At 41.1% G+C, this 18,391-nt stretch overlaps 1 long non-coding RNA gene across 1 annotated transcript in view; it reads left to right on the forward strand.

Annotated features, from left to right (window-relative positions):
- The window catches only part of LOC126637926 (uncharacterized), an 85,561-nt gene that overhangs the window by 37,309 nt on the left and 29,861 nt on the right, over window positions 1–18,391 (forward strand). Inside the window, exon 7 of the long non-coding RNA XR_007628466.1 lies at window positions 2,216–2,402. This is a non-coding gene — a long non-coding RNA (uncharacterized LOC126637926). The remainder of the gene's footprint in view (window positions 1–2,215; window positions 2,403–18,391) is intronic.

An 18,391-nucleotide genomic window follows, 5' to 3' on the forward strand; every position in this document is an offset into this window, starting at 1 on the left:
GCAGCTAAGTTAATACCAAAACATGACTAAAGGGCAGCAGGATAATTCAGTAAAACCCACAAGAAGGAAGCCAGGCAAATTAGCCTTCCTTTCACCAGCCTTACATTTTCACATTCCGATTTTCAAAGATGGGAGGAAAATTACGAATGAATGCCAAATCTCTTTAGAAGAGATTAGATGCCCTTAGGTGGGTTGCTTTAGATTGTCTGGGGTCAGGACCTCTCTCTGGTTATGGGTTTGTACAGACAGCAAAAGCACTCTGATTTTTGTTGGGACTCCACTGTACAGCTGCACTAGTGTATGAAAACCACAGCCAGGTAATTGAGCACTTTTGGGCTCCTGTAAAACCAGGTATCTGTAAAACCTGTAAGCTGTAAAATCAGAGCAGAAACAGTGTATCCTCCCCATTCAATGTACTAAAAAACAAACAATCAAACAAACAGAACCCTTGCTTTAGGATTCTCCAGAATGTTGTCCCTTATCTACACGCACAAAGAGAAAATCCTGCATCTCAGAAGATGATTCACCAAGCCAACAGTTTTTATGAGAGTGCACAGTATAGTTTATATTCCAGCCTTGGTCCAGGGAGGGAGGAGGGCACCGAGATCAGTGCTAAGCATCTCTGCTTTCTCTAATGCATGTACTCCAGATAGCCCACCAGAGTAGAAAATGGAATGCATTCATGAGAAAGCATTTTACATCACCATGAATCTTGAAATCTTTGCTGCCCAGGATATATCCTCAACAGGTAGTTTGGCAAAAAAGTATAGAGGAACTTGAATTCCCCTCTTTCCCAGCCTGGGTAAGAGACAGGTTTACAAATCTAGAACAGAACTCTTTCTCCAGCCGTTGAATTTTAAAAGAAAGTGGCTGCAGATACATTTTGCAAGAGATGCAGTCTTTCTGTGGGCCTCTAAGGGAAAAATTTTTAGTTCACTTGTCCTACCCAGATTTAGTAAGAAGTCAGTACCAAATCAGTCCTCCTGAGCTGGTAATTGGATGTGCACGGAGACATCAATCATGGCATGGGGTGACACGTGTGGGTAGGTGGGAGTTTGGTAAAGTACAGGACCCCTGAAAGGGATGAGGGCCTGACTCACAGTTTTGCATTTTTCCTCCTGGGTTCTGCCTGAGCTGTATTTAACCAGGGGCACTGAGGCCCAAGGGACAGCACTTCGAAACTGTTAGGGCCTCATGTATATTGGTGTCAATCTCTGCTTTTTTCTGCGAGCTGCCCTATGGAATTAGAAAGAATGAACCCCAAACCTCTTTCTTTTCCAGACCTGGTCAGGTTTGCTGCAGTTGTCTCACTTATGCTCTCGGATGGTACTGACAGTGGAGAACAGATTTTTAATTAAAGGGAAAAACGTATTAACAAATGCCTTACATCAAAGAAACCAGTCTCTAACCTGACTAGCCCGGGATGCTTGCCCCTGCTAGGCTCCTGGACAAACACACTTCACCACTGTGATCTTAAGAGGCTGAAGTATCTTTCAGACAAGCTCATTCCTTAGACTTAATTAAAACCTAGTTCGCTCCTTTATTCAATTTATGAGGCCTAGCCAGTAGGATTAAGCGATTACAGGCAAAAAGCCCCATTTGTGAAACACTCATAAGCTCAAGCTGCTAGACTGCTCAGTTGTACTCCATTAAATTAATAAGGAATGAATAGACTGATCCATTATGAATAAAGCTGTGGGGAGCCTCAGCATTGCCTCAGACTCTCTGCACACTCCTTAGAGAACATTTGTGCAAAATGATTATGTTCATACTCATTCAATTGGAATTCTATAAAAGTGGAATGCATAAATTACTCTAAAGATGGGGAGTTTATCTTAAACATTAACTATGTGTGTGAATTAATAAGACTATTATAAAACCATTAGCATTCAGTGTATTTACCTACGTATGCTGCATACCTAAACTAAATTCAACAATTGTTCCTAATTGCTATTCTTGTTGAGTGATCAAGCTGTGGTTCATTTTCCCTTGTAGTCATAATATTTATGAATTGCAGTTTTTCCTGTTAAAACTTCTCGATCCCCCTTTTCTCCCGCCCTGCTTTACACTTACCCCTGTAGTTTTTCAGAATATAACAAAATACTGGGCCATTAATGCATTGGGGAGTGAAAGATGCTTACAGATGTGTTAAAATAAAACATTGGATATCACCTGCAAGTATGCATATTATCAACCAAACTTTTATCTTTTACAGAGTATTGGTTGAGGAAGGATGGCAGTGACTCCTGGGTGAGTGTCCCCTGAATCTGCTGCTGTTCTGCAGGACCCAGCAGAATCCCAGTTTCAAAATAGAGAGAGTGCAAAATTCATCCACCAGCCTTTGCCATGTTGTGAACATCCCCAGTCTGTTTCCTCTGGAAGAACTCCAAGTGGCTTGAAAGGTAAAAAACAAACACACACACACACACACACAAAATCCGAATTTTTAGAGGATTTGGCAAACAATTGGTTAAAATGAATGAACATGGGTTAGTTGCTAAGGTTATAAAAGCAAGTGCTCAAACAGTGAGTGGTAGGGGAATGCTGCAGGATGAGAGAAGGGCTCAGGGCTGAGCTGCTGGGACAGACACTTTGAGCAGGCAACCTTTCCTCCCGCCCTGCATCTCCCTTTCTGTCCTTTGACACTTCCTGACAGAGCGACCAGAGCAGCAGACCCTGTGGGGTTATTGAGTTGATTCACCAGGGACTGGGCTGAAGCAAAAAGACTGCATTATTAGGGCTGATTCGATGTGATCTCGATGAAATGGCAAGGAGGGGGATCTCAGCATGGTGTTATTTTCAGAGCTGTTCCTGGGAAGAGCGAGGAAGTTCCGTGTTAACACAGGTTACCTGGCACGTCTGACCTTCATTGTTCCCAGTGGAAACAGTGACAGTCTATTAGTCCTCCACAAGGGATATCACTGTCTCACAGCAGCTCTGAAAATCCCCCAGGACACTCCTGGAACAACAATAATTCTGCAAGAGTTCACACAACGTTAGAGCTCTGTGAAATGTTTGCAACAAATCTTGCTTGGATTGAAGAGGGGGCTGTGGTAGGAAAGGGGAGGGGGATGGCTTTGAACTCAGCTGCATTTGAGAGGAGACACTAACCTTGCAGGCAAGTCAGACCAGGTGGGAGTTTTGCAACGGGAAAATCTTGCTAATTCTCTTGAAATGAAATAGCCAAATAGATAAAAGAAGGTGGAAATTAGTTTTTTAGCTTAATCTTGCTTCTGAAGTAGAATATCAACCTTCAAATCTGAATTTTAAAGAGAAAGACAAAGAATTTAAACTGTGAAACTCATAGGGGCTAAAAGCCAAAGAAACCAATTTTCAGCTGAACTCGTAGGAAATGGAGTGACAGAGTTTTAAAACAGCTTATAGGAAGCAGTAGTTGAATCAAAGTATGATTGCCTTTGATACAAAAATAATGCTATGTATGGCTAAGTATGTCTGTAGATTTTTGCACGTTGAGTGGCTGCTAAAATCTTTTCATGGCTGTACTTTTAGAATAAAAGGGTGGGAGTAAAGGAAGTCTTAGGTTGACCACTGGATTTCTTAGAGCTGATCTTCTCTCTTGGGTTACACTGACCTTTCCAACACTTTGTACCTCTCAAATATTCCTGTACCTCTTGGCCTGTGGCACAGTTGTGTGGTGTGTCCTGTTCTTCTCAAATGAAACATTTGAGCCTGTTTTTGCTTGCAAGGGGGCAAATCATCTGTACACAGATGATCTGACACAGGTGTCCAGGAGGACTCGAGGATTCAGTGAAGGTGCAGCATGGGTTGTGTTCAGGAGTAACCTCTCCTTGCTGTTATGGAGGTTTTTGACTACAAGGTGGATCTCAAAGCACAGAGTTACTTGATGTCATTAGGGCCCCTGGATGGCTTAATCCAGGCTTGATCGAAAGGATTAATAAATGAATTCTTGACAGAGCCTGCATGTGAAGTCTGTATTGGAGAAAGGCTTATTCTTTGGCCCAGCTCCAAGAGAAACTAATCATCATAAACTTCATGCAGATTTACGATTATTCTTTCCACAGAAAGGGTTAGGCCAGAGTTCTCCAGCAGGGTTCAGGAGCCTGCAGAAAAGGGGAAAGTCAAACATACACGGAACAAACACTGTATGTAGGCTTGTTTCCTTGAAATCCATCCCTTGGATTTTCTACATTTCCACTGAAAAGTGATGTAGGAGTACTGTCATGTATTAAACCTGATAGAATCGTTATGCTCCTCTCAACTCCAGGAGACAGAAATATCATACAGTCTTATTTTTCCAAGGTAGATGATATCATGAAATAAAGTGATAAGAAAGAAAGCTACCGTGATAGTGTGAAATATGTCCACTGGCTGCCTTCAGCACAGTAATCTTTTATGTTCAAACTATTACTCAAAGTGGGGATTATTGAAATGCTGTTCTTCTGTGGCGCTCTCTTGGGTGATCTATGGAACCCTGTAGAAGCCAGTGAAAAGAATCTTATCATTTCTTCTTGTTCCTTAAAAAAATGGTAAAAACCAATCTATCTATTACATTCCAGAACACATATATGCATTATTGGAAATACAGGATGATAGCAAGGGGTTTAAAAAGTGCTGTTTGATTATCAGATTTCTAATCAACTTTCAGAATATGCAGAAAAAAAGGAGAATCACAGCCTGCTTATTCAGGATTTTGGGTTTTCTTTCTTTTTTTTTGTTAAAAGCTACTTGAAAACATTTTGTAATCTATTTCTAACACTGCATTTGAAAGTATGCTTGGATTTGTTAGGTTATCTCCTACTCATAGGATTTTGTTATACAAGGTTGTGGAACAGTCATTAAAATGAAGACCAAAGCCCTGTCCCAGAGCTTTTCCTTGGTCTTGAAATTGCTTTTTGCTTTTTCTTTTAAATGCTAAATTTTTCACATTAAAACATTACTTTCCTGCCTCTTACACATGAAAAAAGGACATAATGAGGGTACAGAGATAATACAGAGGCTGTAGAATTCTTTCATTTTAGAAGGCAACAGACCAGTGGTCTGTAAGATCCAGTATCTATCCCAAAAGAAAATTAAAATCACTTGGCCAGCCAGGCAGTGCCAGATGACCACAATTCTTCTGTGATCACTGCACGTGATTAGTGTATTCCTGGAACCATGGGGACTGTTAATCCTTGTGACTTAAGCTAAATAGTCTAACTACAGATGTTACTACTTTGTAGATTGTGCGTTACTTGGATCTCATTACTGCGTGACATGGTTTATGAGCTTACACGATGTGTGATGTGTGAATGGGTGTACAAGGACAGGGGAGTGCCTCCCACTTGTGGGGCTGTGTAAAGGCAGAGTTCATTTTGTGCATGTGTGCTATGGGTGAGTGTAAATCTCCTTAACTCAGTGGAATTGGGAATCTGCTTGCTTATGTCCCTGCTTAGAAGCAAAACAATGTGTGTGGTTAAAGCACAGCAGCAGCTGATTTTATATTACTGCCAGTGGTAGTCCAGGTTATTGGAAGGTGCTTTGGTTCATGCCTGTGTGCCCATTCTGAGGGCCCTTTCTCCTGCAAAAGCCTCTGCCCAAGCAGTGATGTCTGCCATAGCATTCTGTATCATCCAGAGTATCTGCAAGATGTGGAATATTAACCAGTGAAGGGGTTATTATTCAAGGTAATAACTTGGCTGCTCAGGAATTGCCAGTGGAGGAGGGTGGGCACCTCTCAAGGCAAGACTATCAGGACTCTCAGCCTAGTGTTCAGTGGGATGCTACAGTGATGTATCTGTACCTTTGTACTGCTTGTATCTCCTCACCCAAGCAGTTCATCCCTACACTGACAACTGTGGAAGCTCTTCAGGTCTTGGATTTGTTTAATTGAAAGGGAAAATGGCAATTTAAGTCCTGTTCCTGTGTCATAGACAGTAAATACTTCACGCTAGAGTTGGTGATCCCAGCCTGGGTATCATTTCTCCTTGGCATGAAATCTAATATCAACTTTTTGGAAGACAGATTTGATAAATGATAGTAGCAGATATTGTGGATAATACTCTCACGAATATAAATGTTCTGGGATTTTCCTGTGTTATACTAATATGTATGGATTTTGTATGCTCAGACCCACTGTTTCCACCATGCCATGGAATCAAAGGAGCCACTGTATGTGGAAGTGAGGTGTCATTACCTCCTATACTCAGGACAGGTATTTATTTGACAGTTTGTCACAGAAAATGGAGCAAGGTGATGTTTCTATTGTTGAGATAAAGGAGAGAGACCTATTTATTCTGTCAGCTTCTAGAACCTTTTTGGGCAGTATGGATCAGTTGCCTTTCTTAAGAGGCTTTTATAATACATTCCTTCCCACTTCCTCAAAGAGATTCCTTCCTTGTCTCAGTGAAGCAATAGGTAATGATATGGACACACTTATTAGACTTGTCTTTAGATGTTTTGCATTCCAATGTTAGCATATCATATAGATATCTTTCCCCCTTGAAAACAAGTGAAACACTGAGGAATAGCACCACCCATACTTAAACATCACAGGAGTCCCAAGGAGGAGACTTCAGTAATAATGTTTGCTTTCTTGGATGTGTACATTTAACTGTATGATTAGTCTGGGAAGCTATGGGATGCACAGAGACTCAAACCTAGTGGAATGAGCAGCCCTCCTTAATTACAGTCCTCATGAGTGCAGGCTGGAGCTGAGGTAGAAGAAGAGATATTAAATGTGTGAGGAGTCAGAATGTTCCAGGAGCTGGCACCCTTTTTCTCTGTCATATTCACTGTGGTGGTTGCTGAAATACAAATCAGTGGGAATCCTTCTAAAGTGGGGCTTGAGTGGGTCTTCTAATAAATTGACTACTCTCTTCAAAAATAATTCCCATGAAAGCCAAGAGGGGGATAAAGGTCACCTTGGTAATAAATGATAGCTGTGTAACAGTCTAGGGAGAAGTTCTAAGGTTTTCTGAAGTTTGAATAGGGATAAGTGGCCTGTTAGGTAATTTTCCATTTCTTGTAATATCTGGCCTTTTTTTTTGGCCAATTTGCCCGCTCCTTACATGCTCTATTTTGGCCAGTTTCCCTAGAAGTCTGCTGGAAACCCAGCATGTAGTAAAGGCCTTCAAACCAGATGACCATATAGCAGTGACTTTCCCTGGTACAAGCAGGATTGTGCTGGGTACCCAGCATGTCACACCAGTCCCAGCGTGCTGATGTTCTGTTGTCCTGTGGCTGCATCATGAATTAAGGTTTGAAGCCACACTGTCTCTGCTGGTCTGCAAACATGTAATTCCAATGAGCAGTATCCCCCACAGAGTAATAAACTCTTTAATAACAGTAATGTAGCAACCACAATAATGAAAAAAGTGATTACATTCTACATAAAAATATAAAAGCTCATTTGATCCTGAGGTCCCCAGTGGCACATTACCTGGACTTTTATTTAAAATATAACATTTCTTACATCTTATTCAGGTCCTTTTTTAACACTAATATAAAACACCACTAAAATTGTCATTGGAGAAATTTAATAAGGAGTGGGTATAGCTCAGTGATGCAAACTGCTAATTCTGAGTCCTAACGTGAATTTAATCTAGAAAAGCACGAGATGCTCTGCTTGAGTGTTTCAGTGCTGAACCCCACTTTGCTTATGCAAGGCAGATCAGAAGATCCCTTCTTTAGAAGCAGGGCTCTTTCCTCTCCTAAAATAGGAATGCTTCTACAAGCACATAAGTTTCATGAAATGTGAGAGTCCCTTCATGTGCTTTTACTTGCTCTTCATTCATGATGGTTTCCCTGCAAATCCAGGCTAACTCCAGAGATCTAGAATGACACTGGGGATTTTCTTCCACGTGTGTGTCAGGGGATCTGAAAGCAGAAGCCAGACAAACCCTAGTCTATAATCCACCTTGCTGTATTTCTATTATATCTAATACTAGGGGGAAAGCAGCCCTGCTAAACATTGCTTTCCTCCCAGTATAGAAGTATAGACATTACTGAGCCTGTGGGCAGGCTTCAAAAGAATCTGAATTCCAGCAGCAATTTTTTTTTTGTGCTGTCCCTTCTTGTAATCTGTACAGTTGAGCAGAAATATATTCAGACTTTTTCCATTTCCTTTATTTTTCTGTCAGTACCACATTATTTCCTACTGAAGACTAGCCTTCCCATCATGTCACTGAGGAATTAATTCCCTGTGCTGTAAGTAAGAACATATGGCAAACCATTAGTCATCAGCCAGTGTCTGGACACAGTTTTGTTCTAGAAAGTGTGCGGGCCGAGATGATGAGTGGAAGGATGGGATTTTTAATAGGAGTTTTTATCAGGGTTTTAAATGCTCTTTAAAGGTCTGAAAATTAAAAAAAAGTTTGTGAGCAGGTAAAGCGAATTAGCAAATCCCCCTGTGAGGCTTAACAAGGGTGTTGTTGTGGGCTTTGAGGTTATGATGTAAAATAAGGTTCTACCTCCCTTTGTGTGGAAGCTTCCCATGTTCTCAGAAGCCAAGGGCCTGCCTTCATTTGCAAGTGTGCAAATTGCTTTCTATCAAGTGGAAGCAAAGTAATTTAGATAAAGAGACACATTGCTTCTCATTTTTCATGTATATGAATGTATTGACTGTCATCCCAGGAGCTCCCTCAGAAATTTGTGGCCATTTAACATCATCTCTACCTCCTCCTTGCATGACATAGTCCCTCCAGCAACTGGGGAACACACAGGATATGTCATATGTGATGTAACCCTCTCTGACCCTGTTCTTCCTCCCATTCTTTGATCATAGCCATTGCTTGTCTCCGTGGATGTGTATGGTCAGTCACAGCTCTAGGGCAGGGATTGCCTCTGTTTTAATATGCAATAGGCATGTAATGCAACAGGGCTGGTGTTTCTGGGTGTTAATGCAAAACAAATACGTAATGATAATCAAGGCAATAAACTACCTGAAATGGAGGTGATAAAAGGTGATGCCTTTTCAAAACGGTATCTACCAAATATCCTTTTACCTGAACAGAAGGTGCTAAGTCCCCACAAAGAGAGAAGTAATTTTACAAAGCTTTCTTGTGCTCCTTTCCATGGAGATGACTGCAGCACCAAGCAAAATTTTTAAACATCTGTGTTTTTGAAGTGATGGGCCTTTTAAAAATAATATTGCATGGGCAGCCTTAGTGAATAGAAATTGAGGGAGATGTGCTACCATGCTTGTTTTCTTACCAGTCATTGACTGGAAATGCTCACAAAAGGAATAAAAAGTACATTTGCCTTGTTAATACAATTTGTATTACATATTCATAAACCATTTTATAAAGCTCCCAAGGAAAAATTCAATTGTACTGAAAGCACATAATGGTAGAGCGGCCATACAGAAAACAGGCAGCATGTTGCAGAATTAACTGCACAATGAATGAAATGCAATGTCTATAATAAACCCATTCAGATATAAATTATGGGAGAGTAGATGAAATGTTTGTTAAGCAATAAAGCTTGCAACCGTACATATGAAATTGAATGGGATTTATCATAAAATATTGTGGAGGATACAGGCTGAATATGTGTTACAAATTGGCTGAATTAAAAGTAATCCAAGGAAAGCAAGCTTTTGGGAGACTGAAAATTTTAGGAAATGAGTTCATAAGCTGTTTAGCTCTGACCCAAAGTCCCCTGGTGCCAAGAAAAAGAGAGGCAAGAAAATAAGAACAGAATAATTTCTTCGAGGACTGCAGCTATGTTGTCTTAATTTTAACCTCCTAAATTTTGTCAAATAATCAGACTCCCAGTTGAACTAACAGCATCTCGCTGGAGTGGAGGATAGAGAATTTGGCCCAGCAGTGTTTGGTTAGTATGATTTACAGTGGAAGACTTTTTTTTTGTCCCCTGAACTATTTATTGCAGTAAGGCTGTTGTACTGAGGGCAGGATAGATGATGTTTTGGTTGGACCTTAAAGAGATATGTGGTATGTTTTCCCAAAAGACTTCACCAGATATCTCAATACAAACAACAGAGTTGCTGAAGAACACATTCTGTGGGATTCCATACCAAGCTTGACTGAAGTCCACTTCTGAAAATTACAGAGCCTACACTTTTGCTTTTGTTACTTCTGAAAACTGAAAATACTTACAGTTTTCACAACATGACGGAAGTACTGTGCTTGCAAACAGCAACCAGCAAAAGCAGCAAACCCTTAGACTTAGACTTAAAATTTAAATGGATGTTTATGGGATAGGGGGATAAAAAGAGAGTGGCATAATTTCCAACCACAAATAACATTTGTAGCTATGGAAATGTAGGACAATCTAAGAAAAAGAGAGAAATAAGAGCTGTAGAATCTGTGCCTGAGAGGGCTAAGAGCATTATCCCTTTTCTTAATAATACCTAGATGCTTTTCAGGTAATTTCTCTCCTTTTAAAGCAGTGAATAATAACCATTTCTCATAGCAGTTAAATTTATACAAAGGAGCATGGAAGCCAGAATACAAACTGGTGTTTCTGTAGGGGCTTTAAGATGGTTCTGATTTACAGACAGAGGATCCAGCCCCTAGACTCAGGATGAGTGAAGCCAAGTGCCCCAGACTTGGCTGACATGGTCTTTATATGTCTGCTGACCCTAAGATCCCTGTTTCTGTGGGTGTGTTTCACTGTGGTAACATTCTGATAGAGTCTGTCAGACTGAAGGAGTAAATACATAACTTCCCCCTGACTAACACACCTGACTCACCAGTAGACCTCCTTTAATCTCTTTGCCCATGCAGCCCAAGAGAATCCTTTTTGGTTTGCCTCTGCTACTGTTTAATAAATAAAGGGGTTCCCTGTCTCAGAGCCACATGCAGAAAGCACTTCCAGTTGTTACCCAGCAGCATTTTAATTTCAAGAGATAATGCTGAGCTGTTTCAGTGGAATGGGAGCTGCTGGACCATTATTGCAGAGCTAAATATAAATAAATGAGGAGAAATTAACTCAAGTAGACTCCGTTTTGCTTCTCTGCCAGGTGGATGCATTTTCCCATGCGTAAGAGATTCCGTGGATTTTTTTTTTTTTTGTTCCCTTTTTTCACTGGAAAAACCACACTGAGTAACAAACATCCATCGGCATCCCGCAGTGCATCAAGAGGCGCTGGTAATCCTACCCTTTTAAGAAACGTGGCATGTGCCCAGCACTTTTGGATTGCATTTTATTTGTAGGGATATAGGCTATGAAAACCCTCTTCCCAACTGAGGGAGAAAAGCCTGTTAACTTGTCAGCCTGCCTCTGAAAGGCCAAGGGTTCAAAGCTGCTCATCAGTGTGGGTTGACATTCCCCCTTAGTGCCTTTGGAAGTATCAAGTTTGCCAGTTATTGACTGCATTGCTGAGTTATCTGTTGTATAAGCACAATTTCCATAAAGGACATAAGGCCAGGGACATGTTCACCAGGCGTTTTAAGACATGGTTGATTTGATTTTCTCATTTCTTGTTTTCTCTAAACATATTTCTCTCAAATATTAAATTGTAACAATATTATTGATTGTGTTCTGCTTGTGGAGCAATAGCACCTATTTGGCTTTTTAATTTTTTTTTTCTTTTCTTAATGATTTGCTCAGAGGGTGGAAAGAAGTAGAGGAGATGAAATACCTTTGTCTCTTGTAGATGAGGGCATTCCACTGAAGACCAGCAACTTGACAATACAGGATCTGTGAGCACCATGACAAATCAGGCAGAGCTCCTGAAGATGAAATCTTTCTCTGCATTTCAGTGAGAGACTCAGGACCTCACATCTAGACCTTAACGGTGAAACACCATGTTTTTCTTCAATCAACAACTAAATTCCCACATGATTTGAATAAATCTGGAGGACAACTCTCTAGGAGCACAAGAGTTGTGGAGTCAGTTGAGGGGAAAAACAAGCCATGTATAATCTGCCCTGGGCAAAACCAACCAAACAAAAAAGCATCAGGTTTTGAAAGGCTGAATGCAGGCAATTCAGCAGTGAGTGAGTTGTGGGCAGAAACCTGGCATTCAGCTGGTAGGACAACGGAGGGAATGTCTGAGTGAATTCTGTCTCTTTACTCTTTACTGTGTTATTGCAAGGGAGGAGGCAATGCCACTCAGCGAGGCAAATTTCGTTCTTAGATTCATGCGCATAATTATCAGTGACCTTTTGTATCTGAGAGAGAATTGATTTGGATGAGAGCTCTGCCTCCTGCTCTTCATGCAGGGCCCTGCCCAATTTGTTTTACATGCTCAACAGTCATTATTTGGATGAACCAATCATGGAGATTGGCTATTATTGATAGATCTTCCCGGAAATATGTCAAAGTTAAGTAAAAATAAATAAAACATGAAATTAACACCAACATGGGTTTTTCCTAATCAGATCCGTGTTTCAGTAGCTCTTGCTAAAGCAGCCCAATTTAACCAGGAGGATGCAATTGATATGAAAGGTTTATTAACAAAAGCAATTCAACATATTCGTTATGCATAGGGGAATATTGCTCAGGATAAACTAATCTGGAAAAATTAAAAAATTTTCCTCCAATAAACTTTTTGGTGAAAGATGCACAGACATGAGTCAAACTGCCATCTAAGGTTCGTCAAAATGTTACGGTAAATTTTGCTATTCTGAAACAGATCTCACCCTGAGGAACTGCCAGGTTTTGTGACACACCAGAATAGGAGGTCGAAGGACTCTTATGACACACAAATTATGCCCCTTTAGTGGGTGGGAGAAACAGGGAAGTGCTCAAGCTCTTGGGTGCAGTAATTTTTGGTGTCACGATTAAATGCCGAGTCCTGCATCTTGTGGAAGACTCTTGGGCACAGGAGGAGCTCTCAGCTTTCTGACTCAGATAGAAGAGTGTTTTGTGTCTTCCAAAAATGAAGGTCCAGATCATGGTCTGGAAGGCTGACAGTGGTGCAGTGAGTGCCAGAATCTCCCCCTGGCTGTGTGAGAAGCGGTAGGTGCTCAGCGCCTACATGTCTCTACTAAAAAAACTGGGCTCCCAAAATTAATGAGTGCTTTTCAAGAATTTTGTGCAAACAGCCTGCTTCAGTGAGTCAGTAGCAGAGGTATGAATAGAGCCCAGGGCTCCTCACTCCTGGCCCCATGCACCAACCACCAAGACCATTTGCTTTTCTAGCCAGCGCCAGCGCGAAGATGTGAAAATACCACAGGCAAAATCTTTTATTTTTTTTTTTTTTTTTTTTTTTTTTTAAATTTTCCACTGTTTTGCAGACTCAGAAGGTTTGGTTAGCTTTCCACATGGAAGAAGAGATTAATACTGGCTCGGCTGTGGAGTTTTGCACTTCTAGGTGTATGAAAGATGAGCCTTTCCTCTTGCTTTCCCCACTGACCTCTACTTGAAGGTGAGTGGAGATGTGTGTTTAGTTATTTTTTCTTTGAAGAAACAGGCACAGAAGGAGAGGTGAGCAAGGAGAACTCAGCCTGTTGGGGTGCCATCCCCAATCTCTCCTTGGCAAAGAGCAAAGAGGATGGGGAGAATGGGAGGCCAGGAATAGCAAATGGTCAATGGTCCTGGTCTGTGCTGTTGGTTACATCCTCTGGTGATCCAGCCAGGGGATCAACAGGCCAGTTGTGCCCAGTCATTAAGGAAAGGCATGTCTGTAATTAATGGCAAAGGGCCTGATACAATAAAAGGCATGTCTGCCTCCTGCATTGCAAAGCCCGCATAGGGCTGCAAGAGACGCCAAAGAAAATCAATGTTAAGCAGCTTGTATGGATTTGTGCAGACCTTTGCAGTGCCAAAGTCCAGACATATTTCTCATTGAGCTGAGTCTTCATATGTTTTATTTATAATTTAATGCTAAAATTTATGAAGGAGGTGCATGGCAGAGGGAGAACCCATAACCTTGTCATTTCTTTTCTTAAAGCAGCAGCTACTAGATCTAGGAAAGAATTACGTCCTCCTCCTTCTCTCTAACTCTCCAGCATAAAATGTAACATGATAGAAATTTTATTCACTCTGAGTTTGTTTTCACTGAATTGGTTGTACAGCTGAGGTGCCCGTTGCATATCACACAAGTTTTTATCAAAATCACTGGCTGCCAATCACTTGCTCTAAACTAAATCACCTCAGCTGTTATTCATCAAGCCTGCCATGTTGCATTATAGACTTTCATAACTCAGACACTCAAGGTATGAAGGAAATTAATTACCTGTATTATTTTCCATAAAAACAAATAAACAGCACTAGGTGCCTTTTTAAAACTCAATCAGAGGATTGATTTTAAATCAAATTGTATTTCATGATAGTTCAAACACTCACCACTAGAAGCTGTAATCTTGGAACTTTAAATGTGGATACTGTAATTCCAGATACTGTAATTCCAGCAATGTCACATGCTTTAAACATTTGTATTGAAATTTAAACCATTGCCAAAAGAAAATGTTGTGGTTTAACCCCAGCTGGCAAATGGGGCTCACACAACTTCTCCCTCTCTCACCCGCCAGTGGAATGGGGGAGAGAACTGGAAGAGTAAAAGTGAGAAACCTCGTGGCTTGACATAAAGACACTTTAATATGTAAAGCAAAAGCCACACATGCCAGCAAAGCAAAACAAGGAATTCATTCACCACTTAGGCTGGCAGGCAGGTGTTCAGCCATTCCCAGGAAAGCAGGGCTCCATCGTGTGTAACGGTGACTTGGGAAGACAAGCAACACAACACCAAACATCCCCCCTTCCTTCTTCCTCCCTCAGTTTTATATGCTGAGCATGACACCATATGGTTTAGGCTATCCCTTGGGCCAGCTTTCTCAGCTGTGTCCCCTCCTTGTGCCCCCACAGCCTCCTCGCTGGTGGGGTGGGGTGAGGAGCAGGAAAAGCTTTGTGTAACTGCTGTTCAGCACTGACAAAAACATCCCTGAGTTATCAACACTGTTTTCAGCACAAATCCAAAACACAGCCCATACCAGCTACTACGAGGAAAACTAACTCTACCCCAGGCAAAACCAGCACAGAAAATAAAAGGAGTATACATAAAAATGTATTAAACATGACAGCAACATTAACAGCCCTGTTTGGAGAGAGGAAGGATTTTAACAGAATGCATTATTTACTAGTCTCTGTTGTATTGTTCCACCATGATGTCAGGATTACATTTCCCCTGAAAAGGTGGATCAGGCTTTTCCCCTTCTGACATCAGCCACATTTGTATTACGACGCTCAGATGAGGCACCAAGGTGCAGGATTTCAGCTGGCATGCATCCAACCAGATCAGCACTGCAGAGCCAGCTGAGCTTAATTGAATTGTACTGGAAACCTAAAAGAGGAGAGGCTGCCAGGGAAAGAACACAGGTTCCTGCAGTGGAGAAGACCTAAGGACAGGAGACCCTCAAAATGTTTTGTTCCGTTTAATTGCCAAGAACAGGTAAGAGTCCAAAACTCACACAGACTCATGGGTAAGGATCCAAAAGTTGCATATATTTTTGTGTTCATTTAAGTTACCCAAATGGCCTGGTTCAGCAGAATCTGAGCTGGGAGTCTCAGGGAAATGGCTGTCACGTGAGATGTTCAGTCAAATTTAGTTAAACAGTTAAATATTACCACTTTCATAAGAAAAGAACAGAAACTCCACCTAATCCAAAACATCTCACATTTTCTTTAATGAAAACATGTTTCCTCTTTTATCCCTCCCTCCTTTTTGGGGGCCTTAAATATGTCAGTTGTTTAAAAGATGTGACTGCCCTTATAAATGTATCGAAGATAAGCTAGGTTGTAAAGGATTCAGGTTCATGAACTGTGTTTATACAGTCTATTGTTTAGTACTCATGAATAATTGATTCTTGTCCTTCCTGCACAAATATTCAATCAGATACCATTCAAATTGATAGCAGGTGTCTGATCTAGGAAAAAATGGCAACGTTCTTTGACTGGAGATGTGATTGTAATGCAACTCAACTCCAGCCATGGACTATAGAGGAGTGTCACACATTTCAAATGGGACCTGTTGAGAGAGAGAGAGTTTCTAATTAAAACAGCATACCGTGTAATTGTCTGGTATGTTTTGGGTAAGCAACCATCCCAAAGAATGTTTATTGCATTTCAGTTTTATGTGTGTTTATGTGAAATGGAGAATGGATCATAATTTTTTAAAATTGCTTGTTCTGGTGAGAGGTTAGGTTATGCACAGAGAAGAATACAGTTCTGTGTAATTCTGTAGGATCCCTACATACCCAGTATTAAAAAACTGACTCTGATTTCCCCAAGACCATGTGATGACCAGGAGACATAGAATAATTGCATTATGTGATATATTATTTAAGATCCAGTAAGAAGGTGCCTGTTCCTTAAAGCAGATTTTTTTTTCAAATGAATTACAACTTTCCACTACTGTAAGCTTCCTGTAAGTCACTTGATATAGAGCAGGAAAACAAAATGTGCATGGAAACAGAACAGAGAGCAGGACCTGCTTGTGTATCCTTGAACCTTGGAGCACTGCTCATCTCTTGCTCAGGGTGGTTTGTGGATGTGAGCAAAGTTATGCCAGATATGGAAAGATTGGCTGCAGAGTGAATATAGATATATAACTGGAATTTTGCTCCCAGGCACATGAAAATAAGTCTGAGGAGTCAGACTTACTTAGTCCAACTAAAGTGAATACAAGTTTGAGCATTGAATTAACCAAGATGAAAATCGATGCCAAGTTGGTATGAGGAAATACAGGGTATATTCCACCTGTAATTAACTGATATTAATAGGAACTCTGGAAGAGCTGTTGTGCAAATATGTAAAGAGTTTTTAGTTTTTGGTCACTGTCATGGAAAAATGTTCCTATGGGAGGCCTCAGCCTTTGGAAGGGCGTGGAAGAGCAGGAAAGTAGTGCTCATGTGTTTTACATCAAAGGCCCAAATCACTGTGCATTCTGCAAGGGTGTTTTTAGGGTTACTGTTTTTATTTGCTGTGCTTCTTCCCCTGTGTCTTCCCACCCCCTGATTTTAATGCTTAAAGACGGATAATTGGAAGCTCCGAAAATTATTTTCTTCTGGTTGCTAGTGATGACTGTTTTCCATATTTCTGTATTTACAGAACTTGATATTTTCATCCTCTTTTCTATCAAAATGGCTCTGTAGGTGTGGTATACCCAGATCACAAACATTGGTTCAATAAATGGTCAGTCACGAGAGGATAAGAATTTTGTGTAGTCCTGTGAGATTTACACGTTTGAACGAGGCAGCTCTTGGCACTGAGTAGTTCTCCCACATTCTTCAGCTCTGTAGCTCTCATGTATTTCCAAGAAATTAATTCAGCTGTGGAGTGTTAACTCTCATTGTTTATTTGCATCTTAATTACGTCTGGCAATTCTTGAGTGGTATCAGGTACCTTCCCCATGTCTCTCTCAAACCTTCAGACCTCTCTGTGCTCTCGATCCGTCCTTTAGATCTCTCTTACAGCTCTGCACTTGTTCCGTGCAGTCCCACAACACAGAAACATTTCAGAAAGCTGCACCTTTCTGTATGAAGTGGGGAGAGGGGATTGGGTCCTGCATCTGCCCTACAAGCTGCCAACACCAAGGTGCGTTTCAGAAGGCTTTGCTCTTGTTGATTCAAAAGCTCTTTTGGGGTTGCTTATTTGGGTAAAACGTTTCTGCTCTAGAGCGGCATAAAATGTAAAAGTCCCTTTTTGTTGTTGTTGTTTTTTTGAATACTAAGCAACTGTCTGTTTATGAAGGTTCAAACAAATGCTTTACTTATACTCTGTCTGCTCAGCACTCTGGTGCACAAAATCCAGTATTTTTAGGGAGCACAGACCCTGAAGCCAGTAGCACACTAAAACGCTCAATCTTCCATAAATATTACCCTTCCCCTGACCTTCCTTCATTTTCCATGCTGGATTCCACTTCTGAATCTATTCATTTTGAATAGGCAGCAAAATCCTTCCCTGGAATAGACAACACAGATACACCTTGCCAGCTGTAGCAGTTCGTAATGTATATATTATTGAAACATTGGCAGTGGTCTCTGAAACCACAAACAGAATTAGTTGTACCCAGAGAAACATACTTTCTTTCAGTGGCTTGAGTAGCCAACAATTACTAAAAATATCCTCCTCCTTTCCATAATTTCAGAAGATAACATAGCATTTAGTGTACAAGTGACATAACACACGAATCAGCTCTTCATAAAGACTTCTTTTTCCCGTGGTACATTACAAGTATTCCTGCGGGGCAGCTCACAGAGACAGCAATTTCTTTCTGCTCTTTATTAAGGGCGTTTAGTGCTTGCTAAGTTTCGAGTTGCCTGCCTTCCACTACTAAAGTTTCTCCTCAGCTAAGCACAAACCTGAAACCCATCCTGCAGCCACTTTACTTGCGTGTGGAACGTCACACACGGGAGTGACAGCAGGGGTGTTTGCAGCCCACTGCCAGAAACACAGCGGGGAAGTGGTGGCGAGGCTGGGACCAGCCCCTGGCTCTGCCTCTCCCTTCTCTCTCCTGTTCCTTGGG

This window comes from Myiozetetes cayanensis, unplaced genomic scaffold (assembly GCF_022539395.1).
Source record: "Myiozetetes cayanensis isolate MyiCay16 unplaced genomic scaffold, myiCay2020 scf16, whole genome shotgun sequence".
Taxonomy (NCBI): Eukaryota; Metazoa; Chordata; class Aves; order Passeriformes; family Tyrannidae; genus Myiozetetes; species Myiozetetes cayanensis.